Consider the following 18,472-nt stretch of genomic DNA (forward strand, 5'->3'; position numbering starts at 1 on the left):
CTTTCTTCCCCTTCTGGAACCCCTATTGTGCGTAGATGGGCACGCTTTCGAGGGTCCCTTAGGTCCCTAAGATGGTTTTTGTTGTTCTTTATTGGTTTTTCTCTCAGCTGTTCTGATTGGGTTCTTTCTGTTGTCCTGCCTTCTAGGCCACTTATTCGTTCCTCTGCGTGATCTAGCCTGCTTTGGACAGCCTTTAGACCAGTTCTCATTTCAGCCAATGAGTGGACCAGTTCTCCTTGACTCTTTTTATAGCTTCGATTTCGTTTTTGACGTATAGTATATCTCTCAACACTATCTCTTGGAGTTCCTTCAGGACTTGGATCACTCCTTTTTGGAAATCTTGATCGAGCAGGCCATCCACGTCTATTTCATGGATCGTGCTTTCAGGGAATTTCTCTGGCTCTTTTAATTGGGAGTGGTTCCTCTGCTTCTTCATAATGCTCCTATCTCTCTGGCACTGTGGCTTAAGGAGTATCAGTTATCTATTTGGGTCCTTAAGGAGTTTATGTATTTATCGAAAGCCTAGGCAGGAATAAAACTTTAAAAGAGAGAGGGGGATAGGGGGAGAGAGAGAGAGAGAGACAGAGACAGAGACAGAGGGGGAGAGGGAGAGAGGGGGGTGGGGGGCAGGATGTTAAAAGAATGGAGAAAAAAAGGTTTGAAAACAGTGTACGATCAATAATAGAAGAGCAAGTTGAAGCAGAATAGCAATTGAGTTGAGACGTCTTCTAAAAGCCTTTAAAAACAAATAGAAAAGATCAGAAAATAATATACAATTGTTTCAAAAGTAAATTTTTAAAAGGTAATCGGAAATAGAACAGATTTTAACAAAAGATAAAACAGAGGATTTTAAAAGACGGGAGAAAGAAAAGGTTTGAAGACAGTGTGTAATCATGAATAGAAGAGTCAGTGGAAGCAGAATAGCGATCGAGTTGAGACGTCTTTTAATAACCTTAATAAAAAGCAGGAAAAAATTCGAGAAACAATATTTGAAACCTGTGAATAACCAGTAACAGGAGATCAAAACCAAGAGAATGAAAAAGGGAAGGGGGTGGATGTTTAAAAATAATAGTAATGAAAAGACTTGAAATGAAACATTTAAAAGGGATTAAAACCGTAAACGTATACGACTGTTCAAAAGTAAAGGTTAAAAAGGTAACAGAAGGTAAAACCGATATAAAAGAGATTAAAAAAGAAAAAGGAAAAGAAAAAAAAAAAAAGAGGAAAAAAAAAAAAGGATGTGTTCTCCTGGAGACGGTGCGCTCTTAACGGTTTCACCGAGAAGTCTTTCTGTCGTCGCCCTGTTTCGTGAACTCAGCTTGCTTTTTCCGCGGGCCCTCTGTCGGCGCCCTCGTCTGTGCTGCCCTCGGTGCCTGTGGGCAAGTAGATCGCACCCCCTCCTGGCACCGCGGTCGGATGCTGCGTTCCTGCCGGGAAGGAGGGAGGGTGGCTGGCCGCCTGCCCTCTCCCGGCGCCGGTCGCTCCGCTGCTCTGTGCGGCTGTGTGCTCCGCCTCGGGTCGGGTCGGCGCTCCTCTCCGTAGGTGGGCTCGGGGAAGACCGTGGAACCGCCCCGCCCCTGCTGCATTCCAAAACTCGGCTCCTTCTTAGTCTTGGTGGCGCGAGTTCTCTGAGGTACCGGGGCAGATATATATTATCTGCCTCAGGCTGAAAACGAGTCTCAGTCCTGCCTAGGAGGTTGCAGAGCCCCCGGGTGCGGATTCGAGTCTCGGCCCCGCCCCCGCTCCCGCCCCCGCCCGCGCGCTGCGCGCCGCGCGCCAGGGGCTATGGCGGCTGTCGCTGCGCCCCGCCTCTCTTCTCGCGAGAAGGGCCGGTGATGGCGCCGCGGGTCTGAGGAGATGGAGGCTACGGCGCCCCTCCCCCCAGGGCACACCGGCCGTGTTGCTTTGCCTTTCTTTCCCCGTAATGGACGGGTTGGGGGGGCGGGTTGTTCTGCTCTGTATCCCCTCCCGGCCACGGCGCGTGGTGCCGCCGCCACGGTCCTCCGCCCGGCTCGTGCGGCCTGTCCCGGCCCCCGGCTGCCGGCCTGCGACTCGGGCTGGGTGTCGCGGGGACCCTCTGTGCCCGTTTCACTTGGGTCGGTCGGTCAAGGGGCGCTCCGGCCAGATCTGAGACTCGGAGGCTCCCCCACCGTCCCGTCGGCCTCTCCGTTGGAGAGGGGGAGGTTTGGCGAACGAGCCCTATTCCTCCTCTGCCGGTCCCTCCCGCACTGTTTTGCTTTTGACTCTTTCTTTTCTCCTTTTCTCCTACCAGATTTTGGGCGTCTTTGTCTTTCGAAGAGGGCGGTGTTCTGTCGGAGTTCCGCAGGTGGTCTGATTGGCCGAGTGGGTCCGTCGATGTGAGTTTTGTTGTATTTGTGGGAGAGGGTGAGCTACGAGCGTCCTTCTACTCCGCCGTCTTGCTTCTTCTCGGGTTATTTTTGAAGAGTAGGTGCTGGGGATTGAACCCTGGACCTTTATTTTTTGCATGCTAAGCATGGGCTGTACTGCCTGATCTCTAGACCCTCCCCACCGCAACCCCCCCCTTTCCCACCGCCTCCATAGTACTCGATGAATCTCCTACCTAGATATCTATGCTTCCTTGGAATAGGGCCGTCGTTTTCTTCATCGGATACATGCACGTCTGTGGATTCGTCTCGTTTCTCTCCACTGCGGTGGGTGGCATCGGGGCGTGGGGTGGGGTGGAGTGGCGTGGGCTGGGAACAGTTCTTCACGTGTAGAGGTGGAGCGGAGCGATGAGGATGGTGACTGTTTCCCCCAGTGCTCGCGCCGGGTGATGGAGGCCTGTGGTCTGACTTGGAAGAGGACTCGGGTGACCAGAACAGAGCCTGTGTGGGGTCGTTGTGGAGGGAGGAACTCCACCCCCCCCCAGCCCCAGCCAAGGCACTCGTACCTCATCGAGGGACGGTCGGCCGAAAACAAACGAAAGCTGTCAGAGGTTTGGGGGTGGGGGTGAAGGGGTGTGTGTGTGTGTGTCTGTGTCTGTGTCTGTGTCTGTGTGTCTGTGCCTGTGTGGTGTGTGTGGTGTGTGTGTGTGTGTGTGTGTGTGTGGTGTGTGTGTTTGGTGTGTGTGTGTGTGTGGTGTGTGTGTGTGTCCCCGTTCCCCGTACCACGGTCTCTGGTCGAGGCCCCCACGAGCGGAGAAACGCACGCCAGGCCGTCCGTGCTCCTGGTTGTCCGGCCGCGTGTCCCTGCCACCCAGAGATCCCGAACCGTCCCGCTCGCTCCCCTGCCATGTGCCATGTGCCACCTTCCTGTCGGCCGGGCGCTATTTTAGACCCTGCGAAGAAGTCGACCGGACGGCCGGGCCGGGCCGGGCCGGGCCGAGCCGAGCCGAGCCGATCTGAGCCGAGCCCGTCCAGGCTGGGGTGGGTGGTGCTGGGTTCAGAGGAGTGGGGTACAAGCGGGAGGCGGGCGTCGATGGAGGGGAGGGGGAGGGGGAGCAGGGATGACGATGGTCTGGGGCTTGGCTTGTGGGGTGGGGGTGGGAGGGATGGTAGCCATCCTATGACTTTCTCTCCCTACCCCGCCTTTTGCAAGTCTGTTCGAGTGACAAGGTGGTGCTGGTTTCTGGCTGGTGCACACCATAGTGATTCTGTTCTTCTTTTTCCTGGTCTTTTTCAGGAACCCTCGTCCCGAGGGACTGAATCTAGTGCCCTGTGCTGCGCGGTACGACCTAGGGGTCGAATCTGCCAGGAGAGGACTTACAAGGATTTGGAGGATCCTGGAAAACTGCTACCATCCAGAATCCTACATGGATGTTCAAGATCTTGTGGATGGACGGACGGACGGACAGAAGACGGATCGAATGGAGGCCCCGCCCCATCCCCTGGACCCCTAGGCCCAGGAGGATCGTGATGGGTCTGGAAAGGACTCTTCCGACGAGGGTCTCGGGATGGACTTTCTCTGTCCGCGGAAGGTGTTTCTGCACAAAGAGGAAGAGAGGGGTGTTCTCGGCCAGAGAGCCCGAACCGCCTCCTTTCAGGGATCCGCTCCAGTCAGGGTTGGGGTCGGGGTCAGAACGCAGCCACCGACAGCTCCCCTCCCTCGTCTTGGCTCTCCAACTTGGGAAACCCTCCTCCCTGCCCCCTCACCCATCTTCTCGTCAGCCGGCCTCCAGCTTCCCCGTGCCAACCACCTCTCTCATGCTGCCGGACTTTCCTCCTCCTTGGGCTGCCAGGAAGCTCTCCCGCTCCTCCACGTGCTTTGGCTTGGAATCCCTGACAAACACAAGCGGTGCTGGTGGGCGGGGCCGCGGGCGGTGGCAGAAGGACTCCCTTCATCTTATGGGAGCGATTTTTATCTCCATAGAGGTGGCGATTGAGAAAACACATAAAATCACTCAGAAGAATACCCATGTGTAGTATCCCTGACCTAGATCCGTGTCTGTCTGTCTGTCTGTCTGTCTGTCTGTCTGTCTGTCTCTCTCTGTCTCTCTCTCTCTCTGCCTCTCTGTCTCTCTCTCTCTCTCTCTGCCTCTCTCTCCATTTCGCTATTCTGTGTGTGTGTGTGCGCGCGCGCGCATGCGTGTCTGTCTGTCTCCCTTGTCTCTCTTTCCTCTCCTCTCCCCTCCTCTCCTCTTCCCTGTTCTCCCCCCTTCCCCCTCACCCCTCCACTCCTCTCTTCTCCCCTCCACTCCTCTCCTCTCCCTCTTCTCCTCTCCCCTCGCCTCTTCTCATTTCCCCTCCCCTCCCCTCTTTTCCCTCCTCTCCTTTCCTGTCCTCTCCCCTTTTATCCCTCCTCTCCTCTGCTCTCTCTCTCTCTCTCTCTCTTTCTCTCTCTCTCTCTCTCTCGCTCTCTCTCTCCCCCCTTCACTTCCCTCCCTCCTCCCTACCCCCTCAACCCCTACCTTCACAGGGCCTCATAGATTGCAATCGGTTTCCATGAAATGTGATGAAGAGGGAATGAATTTTAGAATGATATCCCCATGCCATCGAATCCTTCTTCCCCAGGGATAGCGACTTATTTGTGGTCGTGTTTGTTTTTGTTTTTCTTGTTGTTTTGGGGCGCATCGAGGGCGCAGGAGGCGTTGGGAGTGAGGGTGATGTTTCTCTTTCTGTCTGTCTCCTCCTTAGGACGGATTTTAAGAGGAGGGAGGACTCACAGAAATCTACCATCTTGTCTCGTACTGCAGCTGTGTTTGAGCTTCCTATACGATCTGGGCGGAACACTCCCCACCCTCACCTCAAGCTGCCTTTGCCGCCCCCTCAGCCCCCTGCACCCCCGTCCAGTCCCACACTTGGGGCGGTGGTTGGGCATGGGGGGATGTTGGCGGGGTGGTGGTTGGTGGGGGGTGGGGTGGTGGAGGAAACCAGAAAACAGACCACTGTGGCACGTGGGTGACTGGGGCTTCAGGGTGAAGGAGGATGAATAAAATGGCCGGAATTAGGCTAACGGATTGCTTCTTCTTTTTTTGGCGGGGGGGGAGGGGAGGATCATTAGGTCATTCATTCATTCATTCACTCATTCATTTGCTGGGGGTGGTGTCATTCGGTTTCTTATGCTCGCCCTGAAAACGGTCAACTGTCCTGACTGACTGGTTGCTGCTCACGGTTCCAGGCCTGTTGTTGAAACTGGAAGCTATCGATCTTACTGTTTCTACTGTATTTCACTCATTGAAAGTCATCATCATGCTGGGTCTCTGAGTCTTTCTCCGAGGAGAAGGTCGGTCACGGGACTAGTGACCTGACAAAATAGCCTGAGTGACCGAGAAGGCCACACCTTGAGTGCTTATGAGATAACGAGATCTAACCACCAGCCTCTATAGAATGGGTCACCTGGAGGCATCGTGACACCATTCTGAGTCTTCTGATGAGAAAACGATTCTGTGGATGGTGATCGATGCCCGATTGTTTGAGCTATGGCTCTAGAACCACCCCACCCACTCCATCCCCAAGGTGGGTACACAGTTTTGAAGACGCTAGCCTGCTGTGAATCCCCTTTGCCCGGCAGAGCGATAAAATGGCCTTTTTGCTTCTAAGCTCCAAGACCTTGTCTCTGGATTCTTGGGCTCGTCGGGGACGGGGGCCGAACTTTTGGCAACAAGCGTGCTTCAGAAACAGCGGATGCCCTAGAAGGACACTCTGCCTCTCCCTCTACTTCCGGGCCTGAAATGGGGAGGAAAAAAAAATCGCTTCCCCTGGAAGCCGGAGTCCGGAGCCCGCCATCCGGAGGGACTTCTGGCTTGGCCTTCTCCTGGGGTGGGGGGGAGGGCACGCCACTGCACGTGTTCTTTGTCAACTCCCTGTTTCTCTCTTCTCGAGTTATCTCTTTGGGACGGCTCCCACACTGGGTGAAAACAGACAGACAGGCTGGTATGTCTCCCTACCCCACCCTTCGCCCCCAAATGACTGATCTCCTGTCCCATCAGAATCACCACTTGTTTTCCAACGTGGCTTTCTTGGATCCTGGAGGACTTGTAAAGGAAAAGCCCAGCTGGGCTAACAAGCTAAAGTCACAAATCTAAGTGTGATAAGTGTCCGTTTACTGATCTAAGTTCTGCTGGGCTAACTCGTAAATCTGAAGTTTAGTGTCAGTTTACTGGGCTAACAAGCTAACTCGTAAATCCAAGCTCAACAAGTGTCAGTAACGTGATCTGTTCCAAATTGATAAGCTCCAGTGTACTGATCCTTTGCTTTTTGTTGTTTGAGTCTTATTGGCGAATAGACCCATATTTGTAATTAACCCTATGAAACCTCATGTGCACTTCTTGGGGGTGCTCAGAGCTTCGGAGCAGAAGCCCCTCTGAGCCCGCCGGCATAATAAATCTGAGTACTCCAACCCTCAGAGTGGTGCTTTTTTCTTGGCTGGCCTGTCATTTCCGTAACAGACTGATATCAACTTAGAGCCAAGATGGGCGCAGAACTGAAGGAGCTTCTCGGCTGGCCTAAGAAGCCTGTCGTCGTGATGTGGGAGGCATTCTTTACGAGGGACCTATCTGATTAAGTGCTTGACCGCCTTTTGGACTTTGAACCAACTTGGAGATAGGAACTAGGATGAGAGGTCACCCGAAATAGCTCAGCAAACTCTTCTCCATCCTTAGAAGACAGACAGACAGACAGACAGACAGACAGACAGACAGACAGAGTGTGTGTGTGTGTGTGCGCGCACGCGCGCGCACGTGTTTGTGCGCGTGCGGGGGTGTGGGAGAGGGAGGAGATGACGTCAGCGTACTGGACACTGTTTCAGTGACATGGGGAGTGCTGTCAACTAGGAAGGAACGTCATGTATTCTTCAGCCTTGTGTCTGTACAGGTGGGTACACTCAGGGTTCCAGAAAGGATGGGATATTCCTGGCAGTCGTCTACTGCCCTGGCATCGAGGGCTGGCTGGCTGGCTGGCTGTCATCCAAAGTGGAGGCTCTCGTGAAAGGGACGGAACCGAGTCCCGAGGAGATGCCTCCTTCACTGACTTTCATGCAAACACAGTGGACCACAGCCTCCGGAAAGAGGGTGGGTGGCACACGTGGCCCCAGTCTGTTCTGTCCATTCGGCAAATGGCCTGGGTTAGGGGAAACCCAGCATGGCGACCATCCGACAGGCCGACCCACCGACCCACGGACGTGCTCGGTTTCTCCCAGCTCCCTGGATGACCTCCCCCACCCACCCCCACCCCACCCGCATTCCTTCACCCACCGTGGTGTCTGGTGTCAGGGCACTTGGAAGATGACTCCCATTGTTCAATAGACAGGGGCAGGAAGATTCCTATAGGACCGCAAAAACAGTCAACTGGCCATACATACATACATACATACGTACAAACTTTTTGTCCCCAGAGGCCTCAGACCTCCTCTCTCTGGACACGCTGAACCCCAGTAACTGGCCCCCATTCAACTGCCACATAGTAGGGGTCATCCAGACGTTCTTGGGATGGTAGGTATGACTTCCAAAGGGGTTGAAGCCTTCCTTCCCCCGCTGCAAGCCTGATGCCCTCAGCATGGCCAGGACACTGCTACAAACAAACAAACAAACAAACAAATAAACAAACAAACACACACACACCACCACCACCACCAACAACAACAACAACAACGACAACAAAAGACAAACACATGCGTATGTGACTTGGGGACATACTTTCCGCAGCCTCCAGGGACGAAGGCACTCGCTTCACTGGGTAAATCCTACGAGGCTTCACTAAAGCGCTTGCCAACTTACTTCTCAGAAGGATCGATCTCTGCCCCCATCACCCGCCATCATCAGGCAAGGTCGTCAGAATCCATGGGAGGTATAGACTAGAAGAAGAAGTAGAGGAATGAGGAGGAGGAGGTGGAGGAGGAGAATCAGTGACATGAGGTGTGTACGACTTCTTGTCTCCAAGAGGATTGAGTTTTAAATTTTTTTCTTTTCAGATACAAGGGAAAATAAACTTTTGTTTTTTCCCCTTCCTTTCCTTTTAGAGGCGGACACCCACATGGTAACTATCATACCTCTGTCAGCAGAATGGAACCCTTTCTCTTTTTCTCCCTCCCTGACCCTTCTGGGATTCAGAAATCCTCCGTGAGGATTTTTCTATTCTTGGCAGCAGAGTTATTAGCATCATTGACTTGGAGGCAAAAACTTAGGTTTCCATTAAACTGGGATAGACATGCATGGATAAGAGATACTAGTGCTACTCGTTTTCCTTAGGGTTCCCCTGTGTCTGTGGGGCGTGTGTGTGTGTGTGTGTGTGTGTGTGTGTGTGTCTGTGTCTGTGTCTGTGTCTGTGTCTGTGTCTGTCTGCCTGCCTGCCTGCCTGCCTGCCTGCCTGCCTGCCTGTTTATTGTAGGAACTCTCTGTCAATGGAAGTATAGTTGACTTACAATGTTGTGTTCATTTATGACGTACGGCATAGTGATTCACTTATTCACACACACACACACACACACACACACACACGTATACTTTTTCAGGATAGGTTATTACAAGCTATTGAACATAGTTCCCTGTGCTAGACAGTAGGACCTACTTGTGTACCTAGTTTGTATAGGGTGGTTTATATCTGCTAATCCCAAACTCCTGATTTATCCCTCTGCCCTCCCCCGTTCCTCCACCCTACCCTGTCCCCTGTGTTAACCATCGGTTTCTTTTCCATGTCTGCGAGTCCAGTCTGTTTCTGGTTTGTAAATAGGTTCCTTGGAGTCTTTTTAAAATGGAGTTATTTATGTATGGATGGGTGTCTTGACTTACTTTCAGATCCCACCTAGAAGTGATGGCATAGGATATCTGTCTTTCTCTGGGTGACTGACATCACTAAAGCTACGGAACGCTTCACGTATGTGTGTGTGTCGTCCACGTTCAGGGGCCGTGCTGATCTTCTCTGGATGGTTCCCATGTTAGTCGATGTGCTGTGGCAGCAAGCGCTTGCCTTAGGGTTTTTGTCTCAACCTGAAAGCCGGCCCGGAGACTGAAGGTCTTCTAGTTGCCTCCACTATCTGCCTAGGACCATCTCCACGAACGTTTCCCATTTTCTCTCACCCTTTTGTCTTGGCATCATTGAGTACTAAAATGCTCCGTCTCCTGAAGCCCTGCAGACTGAAGCTGGGCAACGGGAGGTAAACGTCAGAGAAATGGCCACAACAGCTCCTGTGGAAACCATCCTAGGGCCTGTTTTTGGAGGAGCCGCTCAGAGAGTTGAGCCGAACACCCCAGGACATCATCAGAGGCATTTCATACTGCTCGAGCCGTTTCGATGACCCCGATGTGTGGAAATCTCCTACCAGACTGACCCCCTACTCCCGGCCCTGATTCTGGTTTCTCATCTGCTCCAATGATTAACCTTTGTGCTGTACTTTGGTTTTCCACACAAGTGCCTCTTAGGCGATACCTGACTGCTTGCTCCCTAGGCCTAGCTTCAGAAGCCCATCGACACCACCGCCTCCTGAGACGAGATACTACAACTGTTTCCTTGAACAGACCTGTTCTCAGAACTAAGAAACTGGGTCCATGAAACGCAGGCCCTCTAGGAAACTATTCCCTCCCTCCTGCCCCCACACCACACGCACGCATGCACGCTCAGACGCACGCACGCACCCACGCACGCATGGACGCACACGCACAGTCAACAGCCCAGCTTTTAATGTGTAAAACTTCCAGGGAAGTTACAGAATAGGGAAATGTTGGGGTCCAGAGTAGGCTGCCCCAAAATGTGCCCGATGGACTATGCTGAATGAAAGGGACTTCACAACTGGCCAAGGGGGAGGGTATAGGTCAGTGGTAGAGTGTGTGCTTAGCAAGCAAGCACAAGGTCCTGGGTTTAATCCCCAGTACCTCCGGTCAAAAATAAATACATAAAATCGAATTCCTCTCCCCGCCCCCCCCCCAAAGTATACACTGCTGTATGTCAACTCTGTCTCAATAAAACTGGAAGAAAAAAAGGAAAAAAAAATGATTTAACAAAAGAAAGAAAGAAACAAACAAAGAACTGCCCGAGGCAAGAGGAACACTCTGGCCCTCCTTTCTGCCTCCCTGGAAGCAGGGGAAAAAGAATTTTGTTTTTTTAAAGTCTCCCATCCCAGAGGAATCTATCAAGTCAGAGGTCTGCTTCCATGCCCTTCCATGATTCTCAAACGGTGTAGTGGGGTTTACCCAGATTAGGAAAAGGAGGGGACTCCTTTGGCCTGAGACCAGGCGAGATTCTCCCCCTCCCTCCCGCCTCCCTCCGTGCAGTTGGGACGGGGTGGCCTAAGGGTGGGGAAATTGAAACCAAAGAACAAAAGCCGTTCAACAGAGAGGAGCCGGAGGCCAAGTCAAAGGCTCTGACCTGAGCACAGAGCTTTCTGCATTTGAATGAAGCGATTGAACGAGGCCCTGCCGAATGGATCCTCCTGACGTCCCCGCCCCCGCTTCCAGGAGACAGTCAGTCGATTTGGGACCGATCGGTGGAGAAGGCCTGTGAGGCGGCGGAGGCGGCGGCGGTGGCGGCGGCGGCGGCGGAAGCAGCGGCGGGGGCGGGGGGGGTGGTGCGCGGGCGGGGGCGGGACCAACGGTCGCTCCAACTCTGCCTGCCTGCCTGCCTGCCTGCGGGGCTGAGGCCTGAGGGCCACGCTGGTTCCTGCCACTCAGGGAAACTTCTGCGGGTGTTGCCGAAAGATCGCCCTCCCCCACCCCGTCCCTGACGAGCCAAATAACCCAGAGACAGGGTCTTAGAGTTTAGAAGAAAAGAGGCAGCTTGATTGCTTTGCTGGGCAAAGGGGACTCACAGCAGGCTAGTGCCCTCCAAACTGTGAACCCGTCTTGGGGTTGGGGTTTCATGCTTCTGTGGACGAACAGGTTGGAGCATGAAAGGGAATCACAACAGGCGGGAGCACAAAAGGTGCTCATGATCAACAAGGGTCTCTGATGAAACTTCCTCCTAAATCTGGATGAGTGTCTGGTAACATGGGACCTCCTGGTGGTCTAGTAGGTCATCAGCCCGTGACCTTCTTTATCTGGTCAGACTCACCCGGCGGCACCAGCGCCACGGAGGAACTCGGGGTGGGGGGTGGGAGGGGGCTGGTCGTTCTCCTGAGCTTATCCTCCCGTGACTCCCTTCCTGGGGAAAGACTCAGACGCCAAACATGATTGTCAAGTTGAACGATCAGAGGAAGGTCAAATCAAACAGTTAGAATCGACAACTTTAGCTGTTTTTAACAGTGGGCCTGGAGCTGGGAGCGGTGTCTGGTCAGTCGAGTTTGCTGATCGTTCTAAAAGCAAGCAGTAAGCATAAAGCCAAAAATTGGCTTAGCCTAAGTGCGGCCACTTCATGATTCCTCCTTCACTGGGGGCTGAGGCGTGGGGGAGGGCGGGGGTGGGGGACAGGACTGAGGTGGCGGCGAACTTCTCCGTGAATGCTCGGAGCCGAACTGCTCTCTGGGCCTAGGTCTGAAAAAGGCCTGAGTCTCAGCTATGACAGTTTCTCTCTCTTTCTGGGCACATGGACTGACTCGCCCCGCATCCTCCCATCCTGTCAGACCCTTTGGACACACACCTCCACCTGAAGAGTTCTTTGGCCTCGTCCAGAAAAAACAAACACACGCACGAACAAAACCAAACGAGCACACAGAAACCCTGCTGATCTCCTTGGACCCCATTCACTTCGGAGAGTCCCTCTCGTAGAAATCCCCTCTGCTCGATGATTTCACCACAGCCGCCTCCCTTTCTCCGGCACAGTGACCCCCCCACCCCCACCCCTGCGTGGGCCCTGTCCCTCTACCTATCAAAAACCAAACCCCAGGAGAAAAGAAAATCAGAATGCTGTTTTGAGCCACTGGATCTGTGAAAGGAACCAAACAGAAAGCTGAAATAACCAAACCAGCCGAACACCAAAAGCGAACAGACAGATACCCCAGAAAGAAGGGCACGCTGACCCTTGCCCCTTTCCTTCCTGGAATCAGGACATAACATAGATCTACACCCCACCCCCCACCCCACCCTCCCCAGATGTCTTCTTTATGCTGGAACGAGAGTGACGTTCTTATTGTCAACGGTGCTGTTATGGAAATGACAGGCCGGCCAAGAAACAAGCACCACTCGGAGGGTTGGAGTACTCAGATTTATTACGCCGGCGGGCTCAGAGGGGCTTCTGCTCCTAAGCCTTTAGCACCTCCAAGACGTGCACATGAGGTTTTATAGGGTTAAGTACCAGCTTGGGGTATTCGGCCAATAGGCACGCAATAGCTTTAGCAACATCATTATCACGAAAGTAGAGGCAGTGAGGCAGCAAACCAACATTTCAAGGCCAGATATGTCTCTTTGAAAATCCAGCTGGCTAGCAAAATATGAACAGGGAATCAGCAAACCGGCACTTATTAATTTAGATTTACGACTTAGCCCAGCAGAACTCAGATCAGTAATCCGACACTTGTTACACTTAGATTTGCGACTTAGCTTGTTAGCCCAGCTGGGCTTTTCCTTCACAGTGTAAAGCGGAGAAGGAGAGAATTCTGTACAAACAGACCTCGATGAAAAGAATCCTCACCCTCTTTTAGGCCCCCACCTCAACACACGTGCGCGCACACACACACACACACACATGCATGCACGCACGCGCGCGTATAGTTACTCCTGTTCTCTCTCTTTCTCTCTCCCTCTTCCTTTCTTACTGATTTTTTAAAAATGTTTACTGATAACACAGAAAAAAATTGCTTAAATGTTGTCCAGGAATGATATTCATTTTTGAAAACATGATATATATTGTAAAGGATTTGGGCTCCCTTAGAAAAATCCCAGTCCAGGCACGATTGTATAGCACCTCCTTTCACTTTCAAGTGTCTCATTTCAGACAATAAAGTAGCCAGTCATCTTCCTTATGCATGACCTTTGTAACTGGCACAAGTCAAACGGCACAAAATTCAGACCCAATCTCCTGATCCATATGATTCTCATATTCTTTTTTTTTTTTTTTTTTAGCGAGTCCAGAAGCTATGGGTCTGTGCCAACCACCCGTGGCTGTTCACTATCCAGCATTTCTTCCATTATATTTATGTTGTCCTGTTTCTTGGAAGTATTAGTGCAGCTACTTTTCCCGATGGTCTGTCTCTGTCTCTGTCTCTCACTCTTTACTCCTTCTTTTTTTTGGGGGGGGAGGAGGGGGATGGGTTTGATTAGGTTATTTATTTATTTTAATGGTGGTTCTGGGGATTGAACCCAGGGCATCATGCATGCTAAGCAGGCACTCTAACAATGATCTATATCCTTCTCTACACCGCCCCCCCGACCCTCCAGCACCCCCCCCTGTCCCCGGCCAGGGCCTGTCTTTGCTCAACCCAATAGAAAAGCATTTATGTTTTGCCAGTTTCCTGGGTCCTTCTTTGTTTCATAAAACTGAGAAGAAATACACGTGGAAGTTCTCTCCTATGAATTGAACAGACTGAAGATCCTTTAAATAACCAAATGAGGTGGAAGTGCAGAGAGTACCATACGGGAACACACCGAGGCACATCGTCATCAAATTGACCAAAATTAAGGATAAGGAGAAAATATTAAAATGAACGAGAGAAAAGCAGCAAATAACATACAAGGGAACTCCCGTAAGGTTATCAGCTGATTTTTCAGCAGAAACTCTACAGGCCAGAAGTGGGTGGCACAACATACTTAAAGTGATGAAAGGGGAAAACTGACAGGTAAGAATACTCTATTCAGCAAGGCTCTCGTTCAGATTTGAGGGAGAAATCAAAAGCTTCACAGATAAACAAAAGCTACAAGATTTCAGCACCATCAAGCCGGCTTTACAAGGAATGATAAAGGATGGTCTCAAGTCATCAAATCCTAAGAAAAGAGAACAAAAAGATGACAGAGAAAGGGAGGGGGGGAGAGAGGGAGAGAGAGGGGGGCAGGGGGGGAGAGAGAGAGAGAGAGAGAGGGAGGGAGGGAGGGAGGGAGGGAGAGGAGACCTTCGAAAGATTGCTTTGCCTGTTTAGGGTCTTCCGTTGTTCCTTAAAAATTTTGAAATTGTTTGTTCTAGTTCTGTGAGGAATGTCGTGAGTATTTTGACAGGGGTTGCATGGAACCTGCGGATTGCTTTGGATAGTGTGGCCATGTTGATAGTATTGATTCTTCCAATGCAAGAGCACAAGGCATCTTTCCATTTCTTTGTGTCATTTCAGATTCTGGAGTATAGATAACCTCCTCGATTAAGTTTATTTCTAGGCATTTTACTGTTTTTGACTCAATGGAAGTGTTTATCCCAGTTATAAAATTCTGGTTTTTAAAGTGGAGGGGGAAAAAAAAAAAGGAAAGGAAGGGCCACAAATGGCAAAATATCCTTCTTTCTCATGGGTGAATTGTATTCCATTACGTGTGTGTATGTGTGTGTGTGTGTGTGTGTGTGTGTGTGTGTGTGTCTGTGTGTGTCCCCTCTTCTTTATCTATTCAAATATTGATGTGCACTTAGGATGCTTCCGTATCTTGGCAATCATAAATGATGTTGCTGTTAATAGCAGGGTGTGTGTATCTTTTTGAATTCATTCTTCATTTGTGGTTGGCTTTATTCCTTTGATAAGTATGTAAGTTTAAAAAGCTAAAGCTCTAAACCTTCCTGGAAACAATGAACAGTACATATATGTAAATTAAAAATATATGTGCAGTAAAAACATTTTAAAAAAATAAATAAATAAAAAAGAACGAAAGACAAGGAAATTAGCTATCAAGCCGTGAAAGACATGGAAGAAACTTAAAAGACATCTTACTAAATCAAAGAAACCGGTCTGAAAATTGTTACCAACTGTACAATTCCAACCAAATGACATCCTGGAAAAGGCAAAGCTCTAGAAACAATCAAAAGATCATGGTATCCAGGGGTTTGGGGAGAGGGAGGGAAGGAGGAATGAACAGATGCAGCGTGAGGGATTTTTAAGGCGATGAAATTATTCTGTAGGATACCATAGTGGTGGCTACATGTCATTGTACATTTGTCAAAACCCATAGAACGTACAACCTCAAGAGTGAACCGTCCTGTAAACTATGGACTTTGATGGATAATAACGTGTCCATGTCGGATCATCAGTTTTACCAAATAGGCCACACCGATGAGAGATGTTGAGGGGAGTGGAGGATATATGTGTGGGTGGGGAGGGCTATGTGAGAACTCTCTGTATTTTCTGCTCAATTCTGCTGTGAGCCTGAAACTGCTCTAGGAAATAAAGTCTATTAATCAAAAACAAAAACAGAAACAAAAACAAAACACCCAAATGAGGTGAACCAGGATTCAGTCATCCAAAATGGAGCTGGACGGCCAGTGGGAGGAACTTTGTTGCAGACATAGTCCTGTTTCAGGGAGGGGGACGTTGTCCCCTCCCTCTACACATCTTGAGTTCTCTGGGCTGGACTGATCCAAAAATGGACCCCAGACGGATCGTTGAGCAGGAGCCACAGGGAACCTACTGTCTTTCATTCAAGCACTCATGTGTCCCCGAAGCAGGCAGCTTTTCTCCGTTTTAGGACAAGAAATCAGCCCTTTGTGCGAAATGGGCCGGGCTGAGAGCCTTTGGTTTTGGGTGACCCGTCCGTGAAGAATCGAGACGGAGTTTGGGTTTTGGGGAGGGGGGGAAGCCCCTGAAAGAAGTCACGAGGTTGGTTGGTCTCTCTAGGCTTCCGGGGCCTGAAGGCTCTCAGTGGGTGATCAGGGTGTTTTCCTAAGTCCAGATGCAGGGAGGGCACCCTCCACGGAAGTGATCGATTTCCCGCTTTCAGGGAGACAGAAAGAAGAGTCTGAGGGTCCCTCTTGCGTCTGCTGGCCCCTCGGCTTCTTCGGTCACTCTCATTTCTAACCCATCCGTGTGCCACGGAGGCACATACATGTTTGGGGTGGCCTCCCCTGGGTCCCGACACCGGCATCAATGGGGGGAGGGGGGGCATGAGTGGTCAGAACTGTATCAAGCTCAAGGGCACCACCAACCGGTTTCAAAAACAAATCTGCCAGCAGCTGCTAGCCGCAGCCTGGTCGTTTCAAAGTTCCCGCCTTGCTCTTGTGGTGTGTTTTCTTTCGTTTCCCCTTCTCCACTTGCCCCGTGGGGTAGTCTGATGACACACACTTCCAGTGCTTCTTTCTTGCATCTGTGTCTCCTGGGCTGCAGTCCTAAGAGCCCCCCCATCGCCCCCGCCCCCCCAATCAACTCGTTTCTTTACCCTCCACCAGGTCTCCTGGCTTGGAAATCTCGGCTCACAGCATGTGTCTCGTGTCCTCTCTGAATTCACGGGCCCAGCCATCCACCCTGAGGAGACGGAAGGAGGGAAGGAAGGTTTTGACCTGGCGACCTTCCTTGCCGGCATCCTCCGGATTTGGGACCCTTCAGTGTGCCACCTGCCACCCGCCATACCACTCTCACCCTGAGGCCTATCCCTCGGGGCTCCGTCCACGCGGAAACCTGAACGCGGATGGACCTGGACGGTGGGCGGGGTGGGGGTGGGGGTGTGGAGGGGCTTGCTTCATCACTGCCGGAACCGTGGAGGCGACCGGGACAGACGCGTCCTTCAAGAGGTGAAGGGACACGTCACCCAGGCTAGGTCCGTGCCACAGCGTGTGATTTGGCTCTAAAAAGGAAACCAGGGACCCGTGGAGCCGAGAGACCTGTGGGAGACAGGCGGGGCCGTTTCTGCGTGCCCCTGACTCCCTGAAAGAAGCCAATCTGAAAAGGTGGCACCCTGTAGGGTACCGGCTCTGGATGACATTCATTCTCAAAAGGGCAAAAGCCCCAGAGAGGGTGAAAAGGTGAGTGGGGTCGGGGGTGGTGGTGGTGAAGGTTGTCTGTGTGGGTGTGTGTGTGTGTGGGTGTGTGTGTGTGGGTGTGGGTGTGGGTGTGTGTGTGTTGTGGTGGGGGGTTGTTGATGAATAGGTGGAGCACAGGGGACTTTTAAGCAGCGAAACTCTCCGGTAGGTAGGTCCACGATGGGATGAAAACCAACGTGTTGGATATGGCAATACCTAAGATGGGGTGAACTGAAAGAACCCTTCTGGGTGTCCCGCCCCTCAGCCGAAGTTTAAAGTCCTTCCTAAAGCCAGAAGGTAAAGACACACGAGAGCAATCTGAGGGGCCATCGCTGAGGAGTAACAGCGAGGCCAGTGAATCCAGTGAAAGACTGACTGACGTGGGGGCCTGGGTCCCTCGGCTCGACCCCCTTCCCCGGGAAACCGAAGCCTTCGACGCAGGGATGCGCTTTGACACGCTTCTGTCTCATCGGAGAAGGCTTCTTCTGCCTGGCATTGCGTGACGGGGCCGAGAAACCCGTCCTCTCCTCCTCTGCGTGAGGTAGCGGTCGCTCCCGCCTTTGCGCAGCGGTGAAGAAAGCTACCAGAAACACGGTTCTGCGTTTCTCTCGATACCGTGGGCGAGCGTCACGGCTTTTCCTTGCGTTCCACCATGCAGTCAGATAGCATTCTCAAAACTAAGCGTGCCATGCAAATTTTCCTTTTCCTTTTTTAAAGTGACTGTCAAGAACTTAGGCAGCATCGAGTGAAAACGTTGGGCACCTTCATCTCTTGGTTTGTATGGAGCCAGCTAGGTCATCAGACCCACGTCACCATGATTTCTGAATTCTAAGATCCTTTCCAATCCATGATATTGTACACTCCTGGGTCATGGGATGTCACTATGGCTGATCAGGTCAAAGGGAATGTGTCCCTCCAGAGCACTTATTAACACGTCAGTTTATTTAAACGACAACAAAGGAAATTCCCTTCGGGTGATATTCATTCCACACGCTAAAGGAAAGCGATAGGTTGTGTGCCTGAGCCCACACAGTGTGACGCAGGAATGGGGTGGGGGTTGAGGGAGGAGGAACTCTGGCTAGTGTCCGGGACCTAACGGGAGATAGAGTGGAGGATTTTTGCCCTTCTTCAGGGACAGGGTGAATCGGCCCGAGGTTGCCTTGTGCGCTCAGAAAGAGGGCCTTTACCGGATGCCCCGAGCAAGCAGACTTTTCTTTTCTTCTTCTTTTCTTTTTTCAGTTTTATTGACATAGGTTTGACATACAGCCCTCTATCAGTTTCAGGTGTACAGC

At 51.6% G+C, this 18,472-nt stretch overlaps 2 long non-coding RNA genes and 1 other non-coding gene across 8 annotated transcripts in view; 1 reads left to right on the forward strand and 2 right to left on the reverse strand.

Moving 5' to 3' along the window:
* Positions 1-5,412, forward strand: part of LOC141573442 (uncharacterized) — a 47,608-nt gene extending 42,196 nt beyond the window's left edge. For 2 of the 6 annotated variants that reach the window (XR_012499144.1, XR_012499140.1), the window contains 4 exons: positions 2,273-2,357; positions 2,609-2,672; positions 2,780-2,956; positions 3,643-5,412. This is a non-coding gene — a long non-coding RNA (uncharacterized LOC141573442). The remainder of the gene's footprint in view (positions 1-2,272; positions 2,358-2,608; positions 2,673-2,779; positions 2,957-3,642) is intronic. The other 4 variants (XR_012499145.1, XR_012499141.1, XR_012499142.1 and 1 more) reach the window with 3 other exon arrangements.
* A 2,347-nt stretch (positions 5,413-7,759) lies between these two features.
* Positions 7,760-10,903, reverse strand: LOC141573443 (uncharacterized). The gene is made up of 3 exons (XR_012499146.1): positions 10,758-10,903; positions 8,093-8,250; positions 7,760-7,967 (listed from the first exon to the last, which is right to left on the reverse strand). It is a non-coding gene; the product is annotated as an uncharacterized LOC141573443 (long non-coding RNA).
* On the reverse strand, positions 9,250-9,358 carry LOC141573493 (U6 spliceosomal RNA). The gene has a single exon (XR_012499294.1). It is a non-coding gene; the product is annotated as a U6 spliceosomal RNA (small nuclear RNA).
* Positions 10,904-18,472: the final 7,569 nt, after the last annotated feature.

Source organism: Camelus bactrianus, chromosome 15 (assembly GCF_048773025.1).
Source record: "Camelus bactrianus isolate YW-2024 breed Bactrian camel chromosome 15, ASM4877302v1, whole genome shotgun sequence".
Classification (NCBI taxonomy): Eukaryota; Metazoa; Chordata; class Mammalia; order Artiodactyla; family Camelidae; genus Camelus; species Camelus bactrianus.